This window comes from Hibiscus syriacus, unplaced genomic scaffold (genome assembly GCF_006381635.1).
Source record: "Hibiscus syriacus cultivar Baekdansim isolate YM2019G1 unplaced genomic scaffold, ASM638163v2 tig00110893_pilon, whole genome shotgun sequence".
NCBI classification, from domain to species: domain Eukaryota; kingdom Viridiplantae; phylum Streptophyta; class Magnoliopsida; order Malvales; family Malvaceae; genus Hibiscus; species Hibiscus syriacus.
The window spans coordinates 93,727-103,596 of NW_024062901.1; the positions used below are offsets into that span (position 1 = coordinate 93,727).

General features: G+C 32.3%; 1 pseudogene; it reads left to right on the plus strand.

Annotated features, from left to right (window-relative positions):
- Window positions 1-6,844: 6,844 nt before the first annotated feature.
- Window positions 6,845-9,034, plus strand: LOC120145365 (annotated as a pseudogene).
- The last annotated feature ends 836 nt before the right edge of the window (window positions 9,035-9,870 follow it).

The window sequence follows — 9,870 nt, forward strand, 5'->3', positions numbered from 1 at the left end:
TAACGAGAAAACTCAAATTAAAATTTTAGAGATGATATATTAAGAGGACGTCTATAAATCTTAAACGTGAATCCTAAAATTAATATAAAATATTTCCTAAAATGAATACTCTACCATCACACTAAAATTGTGACCTATTAGCAAGAAATTATATTTTAAAAACTTTCAATTAAATAATTTGTAAATATAAATTCTATAAATTAATTATTTAAAATATTTAAAATAAATATAATCAAAATTTTAAAAACTTGATTACCAAAACAAATTTAATAGTAATAAATAAATAAATTATCACATTTTCTTCTTCATTTTTGTTAGTTGACGACGGCATTAATTTTATTGTTGATCATCAATCGTCGATATTCTTTACTTTTTCTTTAATTTCTTATATCTTATCATTGTTTTTATCCTTTTTTTTAATTTTTAATAATTTGTCTTTATGACATGATTTCCTCTGTATTTATGATACGTTTTAGTTTGTCTTTACACTATGTTTTCTTCTTTCTTTTGTCGTGGTTTCGATCTTTTTTTATTTGTTGTTTTGGTTGTGATGTTTGTTTAAGTTTTTTAGGGTTAAACTTGCAATTGATTAAGATGATGCTTATTTGATATCATGTTGATCTTCCATTATTTGGACTCTCGAATTGAATTGGATACATGTTTTGTGTTCGAGAATAATTTTCTAATGACACTCGATTCTGATTGCGGTTGTCGGTATTTTTTAGTAGTTTGCTGCCTTGTTGTAATTTGTTTTATGATACAACTAGATTTATTCGTATCTATATTTGATTTGACTTTTTTATATTAATTTCTAACTTTTTCCTTGTACGGTCCATGTATGATCACAAGTAAGTAATTTCTTTTGTCAATTACTACATAAAATGTAACATGCTTAGAGCTGTAAACCTTTATTGCAAATCTAATATCTAATTAAATGGGGTATATTTGATCAGTTAAGATATAGATTAAGGAACAATTGGACTAATATATGTATTATTTATGGTTCACTTGTAACATAAAAAAATGTATGGGACTGGGACATAAAGAATCAAAAACAAAGGTACTAGAAACTTATTTTCAGATCCAACGTTGAATGGCTCTCAAACTTAACCATAATGGACAAGCTTCTCCGGTCTTTGTTTACATTTCATTTACATCTTTACATATTTCACACTTCTTTTTCTAAATTAAAGGTGCATAAACCTCTTGGCTTACATATTTTCATCATTTTCGTTTTGTATAATCAGTCAATCCAAACCGGATTATACCTAAAAAAATATTTTTTAAATTCCTTTTATTTATAATATTAAAATTAATTATATGTATAATATCTAAATTTTTATTATATTTGTTGTCAGCATTTTATGTTAATATTATACGAATGCAAAATAATCATATATATTTTCTAAATATTTGTTTTCAATAAATCTAACTAAGAAGAAAAACCCATAGTAATAGGTAACCTTATTTGTAATCTACAAAATAAAATATATATATATATATATATATGTGTGTGTATATATAGGGTAAACTACAGGATTAATCATTTTGTTTAAATTTCTTTTTATATTTTTAGTGGATTAAAACATAATATTTGGTCACTTTCGCTTTTATTTGATTAAGACGTGATAATCGAAGGTTAATTGTAGACTTAACGGATTGTTGATATGACACAATAATTTTATAAAATTAAAAAGAGTAAATTACATAAATAGTCACTAATGTTTGAGTAAGTTTCTACTAAAGTTTCAAAAGCAATAAATTGATCAATAAGACATCAAATATGTCATTGAATAATAATTTTATATCTAATTAACAAGAGCTTTCTAATTTTTCCAAAATTTATATATATATATATATATATATATATACTTTTAAAAATTTTAAAAATTAACTTGGAAATTAACTTTTTTGGACGTGAAGCATTTGAATATTTCGAATGATAAACAAAAAATAGAAAGCTTTTACAATAAATTAGAGGAAAATCATTGTTCAATGACTTATTTGATGTTTTAATAACCAATTTATTATTTTTGAAACTTCAATGGGGAAAACAATAACTTACTCAAACATTAGTGACTATTTGTGTAGTTTATCTTTTTTAATTTTATAAATTCAATGTGTCATGTCTAGGGGCGTTCATAATTCAGTTAAAACTGAGTTAACTAACCAAACCAAAATTTTGGTTGGTTAATTTTGAGTTCGATTGATTAGCGGTTAATGATTTTTTTAGACTTTGGTCATCAGTTAATTTGGTTCGAAATCAGTTAATTAATCAAATTAATAGAAATTATTAAATATTTAATATTTATATATTATTCAACTTTAGAGGCATTTAAACTTTGATTTTAATCAAATTAACTGACTGAATTAATCGAATTAATTAAAAATATTATATATATATATATATATATATATATTATGTATAATTTTTTTTAATTTGATTAACCAATCAATTAATCAAACTTAGTTAGATTCAGTTAAGTTTTTATTTAAAAAATCGGTTTAATTAACTGTTAAAAGAAATAAATTTTGGGTAATTCAGTTTAGTTAGTTAGCCAAATTAACTGATTGAACATCCCTAATAATGTCAGCAATCCGTTAAAGTCTGACGACAATTAACGTATAGTGATCAAATCTTAATTAAATAAAAAATAAAAGTGACCAAATCTTGATTAAATAAAAATGAAAGTGATAAATTAATATATTTTTTAAATTCAATAAAAATATATCAAACTTAAACGAAAATAATCAATTATATAATTTGCCAAAAAGTATATAACAATTAAAATATTTAAAAGGATAAATCAAAAGTTCATAAACATCTTAATTAGAGATAAAAATGTATGAAATAGAAATAGATTTAAATATATAAATATTATTATAATTATCTTTAAATATATAAAAATTAATAATAATATTTTTATGTTATTATAGGGTGGTTGCCTTATTTTTCAAACAACTCTATGTATCCAAAATAAATTTTAAAATCTTATAAATTTGGTGGAATCAAATTTAGATCCTATTGCCATACCTTTTTATGACTCATCACTGTCTCTCTCTTTATTAAAAAGACAGGGAATAAGAAGTGCACGTGGTTTTGGGGCGTAAAGAAGAAGGCGGTTGCGTCTAGGGGTAAATGGGCGGGTCGAGTGTGGATATCCCCTCCATCATCCTCATATCCATCTAATATTTTTTAATCTACCATCCGTCCACCACTCATGATGGGTAAAAAATTTTAAATTCACACTCGTCCATGCGGGTACATTCTCAAATCCATCCCCACACCCACTATCCAACTAGAGATGTACCCTGCTAGACCCGCTTGACAACAAACTTAAGTTATGCATAAGTAACAAACACATAAATAAAACTAGTACTTACTCATTTTGCCCTAAACTGATATCAAGTAGTCTAAGCTCCATTCCAATCCGAATTTCAGTACGTTTCCACAGTTTCGATAAGTTTTGAACTGTTTCAACTAGTATCAATGCATGCAGATTGATATAAGATTCGACATTTTAACTAAAAAACGAGTATTTTATTATGTAATCCCTTCCAATATCTTAAGAGAATGAATCATTTATACCAAAAATACCACAAAATCCAACATAATTTGAAGATCGACATAAACTTGATAATTACATATGAAATTGAGAAATATGTAGAACCCAGACTGCCTTTGAAGATCGGCACAGTAATGAAAATGAGAGGTTTGAAAAGAAAAAAAAATATGCATAAACTTAACTTATCCCTAATATTTGGTTAAATAACAAGTTATATCTTATACAATATTAGGATTTATAAATTATTCTCTAAAATTACACCTAAATTCATAATGTCCAAAATGTAATGGATATTTAGCTGGGCGGGCGGATGCGTGGCGGGTAAGGTGTCAAACCCATTACCCGCCCACTGCCCGCGACGGGTACCACTTTTTAAATCCACACTCGCCCACTACCCACTAAAATTATACCCATCCCCGCCCCAATTAGAGCGGGTGCGGTGCGAAATCCACGAAATTGTACCCGTTTATCATCCCTAGCTTGCGTCAAAAAGAATAACACTACCCCATCCCCTCTTGATGGGGGTAGGTTTACATTTTAGGGTAAATTACATAAATGATCACTTTTATTTCAATTTTATAAAAAATTCATTGAATTAAAAAAAACATAATATTTGGTCACTTTCATTTAGTTTTAATTAAGGTGTGGTCACTAAAGATTAACGGCTATTAAACTTTTAACAGTTTACTGACGTGACATAATAAATATATAAAATTGAAATTATATCATTTCTACGTAGATAATATGTGGATTAAGTTTTGGTTACTTTCGTTTCATATTTGTACACTTTTGCTCACTAAATTTAAAAAAATGTAAGTTTTGGTCACTTACGTTATTGTTTTATTAGGTTTTGGTCACTTATTTTGTTAAGATTTAGTCACTTGGACGTTGAATGTAATTAGTTTGATAATGTGGCCAGTTAGTAAAATGATTTAATTTATTTTAACCCCTACACCTTAGACAAAATATTGATTATGGGTCTTTTTTTATAAATTTGAATTAGTTTAGGGACAATGTTTCAATCTATCAATTTTTAATAGATTTTCTTCCCAACCCCATTGTTGTTCATTTTCTCTCTGTTTCTTCTTCAGACATCTCTGCTCCATTGCTCCATTTACCTTCTTTCAAGGACGTTACATTTTAAGAATAATACAAGATTTTTAACTTCTTATAACAAATAATTACACAAGTTCAGAGAAAAATGAAAGGGTAGACATCTAGAGATAAAATGAAGCTGAATAATCTCAGTTGTACAAAATAAAATTCAATTTCCAAAGATTGAGATTGTAAAATGCCAAACCCAACAAGGAACAATAAGATAAATCAATGGATCCAAATAACTTGATAATTGGATATCACTCTTCCTCGTGATTTTCCCTTGAGAAAACGCCTCTAGTGAAACATAATCAATGGATCAAAACAACCCGATAACTGGATCCGTGAACTCATCCTTTGAACTCAATTCAAAATATTTTATCTTCAACGTTAAATATTTGCTTTTGCTCAAGAGCAAGTAATTTTTCGATTCTAGATCCCTATGAACAACATCCGCCTTATGAATCACCGTTAACCCCTACAACATGCACGATCTGTCGCGCCACTGTCACCGCGCCAGCCTCCGAGTACCTCATTTTCTCAACGACTTGATCGAACAACTCACCATCGGATCAAAGCTTCAATACTAAATGAACGTCGGTTTTATCTTCGTAAACATCATGGAGGTCGATCGCGTTCGAATGCGACGAAACGTTCTCTATGATCTTTGCATCATGGGGATTTCGTTGGTAAAAAACGCATCGGAAATGGAAACCTGGTACTATGTCGCCAGTAACGTCGTCATTAAAGAAGCTCTAATTTTCTCGGCTCGAGGCGGTGGCATCGCTATGGTGGTGAATCTTTTTAGAGTTTTAATGGAAAATCTTCTACATTTTTCACTATCTTATCTCTGTATTTTTCACGATATTCTCTCTGCATTTTTCACGATCTTCATTACTTCTTTTTATACATTTTCTTACAAGTGAGAACCCACCTAATTTGACTTCAAATAATTACAACTAATAATTAGAAACAAGAAGGCTATTACAATGGAGCAAAAACGTTTGAAGAAGAAGCGAGGAGAAGATGAGCAATATTGGGGATCGGGATAAAAATATTAAAAAATGGGTAAATTGAAATATTATCCCTAAACTGATTTGAATTTACAAAAAGACGCATAATCAACATTTTGCCTAAATTTTAGGGGTTAAAATAAAAGTTAAACAATTTTAGTAACGGACCACGTCATCAAACTAACGACAATTAATGTTTAAGTGACCAAAACTTAGTAAAATGATCACACAAGTTACCACAACTTAATAAAATAATAACGTAGGTGGCAGAAACTTTTTTTTTTTGAATTTGGTGTGTAAAAGTGTATAAATATGAAAGGAAAGTGACCAAAACTTAATCCACATATTGTCTACGTGGAATTAATGTAATTTTAATTTTATATATTTACAATGTTAAGTCAACAAACTATTAAAGGTTTAACGAAAATTAACTTTAAGTGACTACATCTTAATTAAAACAAAACCAAAATGACTAGATATTATATTTTTTTGCATTAAGTGAGAAAAAGTTTATATAACTAAAAAGAAAGTGACAAATTCTCTAATTTACCCTGCATTTTAACACATGCTGTGTTTTTTTTTCTGTAACAAAAATTATTATTTTTTGAAAACAAATAAATAAAACATATTCAAATTCTAAATTCACATGATTAATTATTATTTTTATTATCTCATCAGTATCGCATTACATGAAGTGAGGTTCATTTTGTAACTGACCAGAGAATTAAACCAAAGAAAAATAAGAAAACATATGGAAGAATCTCTTGTAATTATTAAAATTTTGCCAGTAAATTAAGATTAAAATGCCTTTGTCCAGAAGGAACAACGATTTTGTCCACTGCTTCTGCCTAATATTTTTATAAATAAAGATGAGGAGGCCGTAGCAGTAGTGATTCACTGGTAAAATCTATGAAGGCTCGTAAGAAACAATTATTATTCTGATCGAAAAGAAAAACAATTATTATATCAATAATAATGACTGTTTCACTCTGTATATAATCATAATGAACCCTACTTCTGTATTTCGCTCTTTCAAAAGGCCGCTACGTTTCCCACTTTCTACCATGAACAAAGCTTATCACTCTCTTTAGTCTTTCATCTCCTCTAAACTTCACTTCAATCCAACCCTTCTTCTCATCTCTTGTTGAAGACGAGGAAGCTTTCTTTTCTTTTTTTCAAGACCAAAAACCCGACCTTTAATGGAGAAAAAGCAAGGTTTTTTCTCGGCTCTCAAAGAGGAAGTAGTTTGCGGGCTTTCTCCTTCCCGCTGTCGGACCAACAGCAGCCCCGTAAGAGCCCGTTCGCCCATCGCCGTTCTGTTACGGAGAAAGAAAAGCAACCCCAACAGCTACGGAGGCGCGCAACCGGTCGGTGAAGCTTTAGCCCCGCTCATGGAAGGTCCCGAGCCGGACGGAGGGGAAACCGGTGTTTCGAAGCGGCTCGGCTCGGGGATAGGACAATGGGTTATGGGACAGTTTTCTAGGACTCCATCGGTTGCTTCAATGAGTTACGGAAGGTCTGATCTAAGGCTGTTGCTTGGGGTCATGGGTGCACCTTTGGCTCCGGTTCAAGTTAGCTCCACTGACCCGCTGCCTCATTTGAGCATAAAAGACGCTCCCATTGTTAGTCCATTTTTCCTTTAAGCTTGTTCTATGGTTGATGGATCCGTTTTCATTCAAACTGTTTGGTTAGCAAGAAAATATAGTATAATTTTCTTGGGATCCAGATGGATACTAATATTACTTTAACACATAAAAAGTTATAGTTGGAACTACAGAGAAGAAAAGGCTGTTAACTGGCTCAGATTGTTTTCTTTGTGCAAAATTCAGAAACAAAAACTTCAAATTAATGAAGTTTCTCATTTGATCATTACTAGGCTATATTCCTTGCTGCATTCTCGTGATGAAAGATTGTGACTGTAACATTCCTTGTTGTTTTGCGGTATTCTGCAGGAAACTTCCACTGCTCAGTACATATTACAGCAGTATACAGCTGCTTCTGGTGGGCTGAAGCTCCAAAACTCCATTAGGAACGCCTACGTGATGGGAAAGCTCAAAATGGTAGCTTGTGAATACGAAACCGCAACGAAGACCGTTAAGAACCGATATGGCTCCAGAGGTGCAGAGTCCGGTGGATTCGTGCTTTGGCAAATGAACCCGGACATGTGGTATGTTGAACTTGCGGTCGGCGGCTGCAAGGTTCATGCTGGATGTAATGGGAAACTTGTGTGGAGGCACACTCCTTGGCTTGGTGCTCGAACCGCGAATGGCCCTGTTAGACCTTTACGTCGTGCACTTCAGGTGAGGTTTCATATTCTTATCGACTGCTGAATATTGTCTCTAGAGTCATATTTTTTAGCATTGTTAGTTGTCTGATATTCTCTTTGTGGTTCATTAAGGGTCTTGATCCAAGAACTACGGCTAGTATGTTTTCTGATGCAAAATGTATAGGAGAGAAGACAATTAATGGTGAGGATTGCTTCATCCTCAAGCTTTGTACCGATCCGCAGACATTGAAGGCGAGGAGTGAAGGCCCTGCAGAGATCATTAGGCATGTTTTATTTGGCTACTTTAGTCAGAAGACTGGACTTCTTGTTCACATGGAGGGATTCACATCTCACTCGTATCCAATCCAATGGTGGTGATACTGTTTATTGGGAAACCACAATCAATTCATATCTTCATGATTACCGACCCGTCGAAGGTATCATGATAGCACATTCCGGGCGTTCTGTCATTACACTTTTCAGGTTCGGGGAAGCTGCAATGAGCCATACTAAAACAAAGATGGAAGAAGCTTGGACGATCGAGGAGGTTGCTTTTAACATACCGGGCCTTTCCATCGATTGTTTTATTCCTCCAGGTGATTTGAGGTCCGGATCTGTCAACGAAACCTACGAACTACCTCAGGATGAGACGATAAAGAGTGAGGTTGCCTTATCAACACATTGTGCCAAAGTTTCTGCGCTCGAGAAGGCACGGAATAGTTGTGCCGGCAGCATGTTATGGAGGATGCAAGTATGAAGAAAGGGTAGAATCAAATCTTAGCAATTGTTCAAATTGGTAGCTAGTTCAGTTGACTAACACATCAGAAAGTCGTTTTTTGGACTTTGATTTCATGCCTCTAGTAATCTGCAAACAGAGTATACTCATTCACAGGTTCTAATGAGGACCCAGTATGAATGTTTATACTCTCGGCGCAGAACCCGACTACGGAGTTGGAGCTCGGTTTTCCAGTTAGGGATAGAGCTAATGGAGGTTGGTTTTTTAGTTTACCATTGATGGTAGGTGGCAAAGCTGCCCCATCAACCTTTTTCCTATAGTTACACTAACTATAACGGTTGATGAAAAATATAATTGGCTGTAGAGGGGATGCTGCCATAGTTTTTTTATGTTACAATTTCTGGATTTGTGATTCAAAGTGTGGCTGCTTGGCTTGCAAGTTGTTTTTGATTTATATATATATATCCTTCATTCTTTTCCATATATAGAGATCTTCCTACACTACTATATGCAGCAATACCTCAAGCTGTACCAACTAGTGCAGACGACGTTACTCGAAGAGGTAGTCATGAACTCCGAGCACAGAGTAAAACTGCGAATGTAGAACTAAGAACATAGACAGTAAAACTGCGAATGTAGAACTCGGAACATAGACGGTAAAACTGCGAATATAGAACTCGGAACATAGACGGAAAATCGGATATGAAATGTAAAAAGTTGAAGGCAAATGCAAAGCCCCATCTTTGACCATTGGGTCCCTAGGCCTAAGCACAATGGCAGAGGGTAGATGTGTGGGATTTGGAATCATTCAAAGCTAAAAAGCATATTGGCAGGAGATGAAAGTTGTTCAATACCCCATGTGATTCCTTTTCTTCTTCTTTTGCTTTTGCTTTCATTCCTTTGATCAACTGTTTTGACAGATCGCTTTTGCAAACATATACATACCATTAACAAATCTTTTACCTATATTTATTTATTGAATATTTTTTTTACAAATATACATCTTTTTTTATCAAGAAATATTATAAAGTCCAATATTTATGATTTTATATTAATGTAAATATTAGAAGAAAAACAAAAACCTTGAGAAATTCAAGGGATATTTAATCCGTCTGTTGTTTAGTTTTCCCATATGAATGGTTGATAAGTCAGAGCAGGCAGCCGTAGGATTTTAGGGAGTGTTGTTAATTGGTT